Below are 3,166 nucleotides of genomic sequence, written 5' to 3'. Positions count from 1 at the left end.
TTAAGATATTCTTCACAATCACAGAAGCATGTCTGCCGTAAACATAAAGAGGAACGGCAAGAAATGCGAGATTACCTACAATACTTTTGCACAAGAGGGCATAAAAAGAAAGTTTTCCAACTGCAACACCCCGCATGGTTACAGTTTACTGTTATTGCTCGGCTTTCTTGCGAGTGCAAAATTATTGTGCTGTTGCCATGATCAGAAACAATTTGAAATCCTGGCTCGATAACTTCTATAGGTAAGGGCAGACGTTTATTCGATATGTTCTTGATATGCATAGTTTTTTGACCGTTAGTGCGTAACTTGGTGCTATTCCAGGATAATTGAGTTGCACTAGATTTTATGGGCATCAGCTTACCATCACGATTAAACCCAGCATTAACACTTGAACAACGTGAACTACCTCGTGCACAAGCCGACGTGTATATTGACCTTGGACAGTTTGATCATCTGAACCCCATCCATAGGTGTAAACTTTTCCTAATTTAGTCAAAAACATTATGTGGTACTGCCCGCAGACCACACCTACAATTTCATCTTCTGGATCACAAATGTCTTTTTCCGATATTCGGTGAATGACAGCATTTTCACGATATACCCCATCTCCAATAATATTGGGACAACACTGGGGAGTTATTGCCCATCGTGAAAATTGTACCATTGCGAGTAACTACTACCAACTTAACTTCCGAATTTGGTAAGATCTGAGAGTAATTCAAAAATAATTTGGTCACATCTAAGAGTAAGCGTCTGAATTCGTTTATAATTGAGAATATTTCGAAGAGTTTAAAAAAAACCGTACAAAGAACAGCAACCGTATAAGAGTATAAATACGTACGACGTATGCCTAATGTGGAAGAAATTAAAACATACTCAAAATGCCAATTGAAAGCGGGAAGAAGAGGAGAGCACGTGTTCTTTATTTTCTCATTTGAAATGGTAAGTTAATTTGTTTTTATTTCTTTTTAATAGTATGTACAATTTTATGATTAAGAACTAATCTATGTATACTTTCTAGTAAGCTTTAATTTTTTTTTATTGTTAAACAATAAATGGCAATAGTGTAACGCAAATATTATGAAAACAATTTAAAAGATGTCCTTTGTTTAGAAGAACAAAAGGTTTCGTGAGGATGGGGTAAGTAAGTGAGTAAGTGTGTGTCGGCGTAATCACGGAAGGTGACTTACCGGACCAACAAATACTAAGCCTAATGGACAGGACAACAATACCGACGGACCGTAGAACTGTTATGTGACGTCAAGTCATTAGTGATCTCCATAGGTTTAAGTTATTTATAATTTATTTTTGTAAATGTAGTTAGCCCAGCCAAGTTCTGCATAAAACTTTCGAATATATAAAGACGATTTTAATAAGAATGACTCATTGGCAAGCGAAAGAAATAACGTCCGCTATTATGTTATATTAGTTTAAGGTCATTATACCATTTAACCAACGCGCTGGGCATGTGCTTGATCAACCACCTTATATTAAAGCAACATTCTGTTCAAATACATGCAGACAAATTTATTTGCTTATGTTATACTTTAAAGCTGCAAAATATGACTCTTCCAACTTTATGTTTCAAGTCTTGCTATTGTGAACACGTCGGAAGACGAGCCAATATCAAACTTAACTATAGAATTAATCCAAGACTTTATGTATGCTTCCGCTTCCTGTATCAAATTCTAATTTTTAAAAAAGTTCATTATGAATGGACAGACGAAGCATTTATAAATCAGCTAAAATTCTTTTGCGAATTTATACTAATAGTGGATCGGGAAACGAAAACTCGTACAGCTTCAGAAAAGCTACCTTTGCGATTATTTTTTATTCAGAAGTTTGTAGTGTTTGTATTGTAGAGTAGCGTGGCGTATTGTAGCGGTTACCAAAAACAATCTGTATTTTTTCTACACGCCCCGCACTATTTTGGATCCACGCACAGGAGGAGTTCACGCGACACGAAATTGTCTGCATATTTTTCTAAAATAAATTCTTTTGGGATACGTGAGCCCTTCCCGCTAACATACAACAAAATTCCCATAATAAATAAATAAATAAGTATTTATTTATATTGATATTTGTTACATTTTCAAAATTTCGTCTTTTTTGCTTTTTGTATAAGATAAGGAAAATTTATTTAATCAGGAAATAATCCTACACGTGTTTTGGGTAAGAAAGTTCAAACTGGTCAAATATAAACAAAATAAAAAAAAAATTTCTCGGGGATAATTTTTCTTGGCTTTTGTTCACTTCTATCAAAAAACATATATATTTTTTCTCATACACATTCTGAGTGGTTTTTGTTCATTTTTAGAGACACTACGTTTGATTTTTACAAATTCTGAGAGACTGTTGGAATGCTTCTTAGAAATTCTACGATACCGCTGGAGTGCTTCTGGGTTCAATTTTTATGTAACATCTATGCGATGAAGAGATGATTGGGGAAAAATTATATAATTTGAATTAATAAGAGAATTAAGAGACGATTAACAGAAGTGGTGTAGGATTCTATAGAATATTGTTAAGTTTTATATATATATATATATATATAATTGTATTGTTCAAGTATTTGTATAAATATTGCGTGCATGCGAGAGTAAGCGTATAAAAATTTGGCATTATTTTTCTAATGAAATTCATTGCACATGCATTGATGGTTTCTATTATGATTTATTTTCTCCATCCGAGCGTGATGAGTTCCGGTCTACCTGGTCTATCTTGAAAAATGTTCTACGTAGGTCGAATCAGGGATTCCCACGCAGGTGATTGCAAATATATCGTTTTTAATATACTGAACAAAATCAAGTAGGGAATAAGAGATCTCGCTTAGTAGAATTTGGGTCCGATTTTGGTAGTATGAGAAATTTGAGTTCGATTTTGTTAGTGTGAGCAATTTGAGTTCGATTTTGTTAGCATGAAATTTTGATTTATATTTTTTTCTTAATATGCCCAATCAATAGTGCGACAAGGTGACGTTGGCAGCCGTATTATAGTGGGTATGTGTCGAATCGGGCATACCTCCTCCGGGTGAGCATTACACATAGTTAGGACCAAAGAAAACTCTACCTAAAACTCTACACTTATTAAAATATGTTGAAAGCACCATTTTATCTTAACAAATCAACATTTAACTGTACACTAATAAAATAAAGATCGGGACTAA

Source organism: Glossina fuscipes, unplaced genomic scaffold, assembly GCF_014805625.2.
Source record: "Glossina fuscipes isolate IAEA_lab_2018 unplaced genomic scaffold, Yale_Gfus_2 262, whole genome shotgun sequence".
NCBI classification, from domain to species: Eukaryota; Metazoa; Arthropoda; class Insecta; order Diptera; family Glossinidae; genus Glossina; species Glossina fuscipes.
This window is presented reverse-complemented; position numbering follows the sequence as displayed.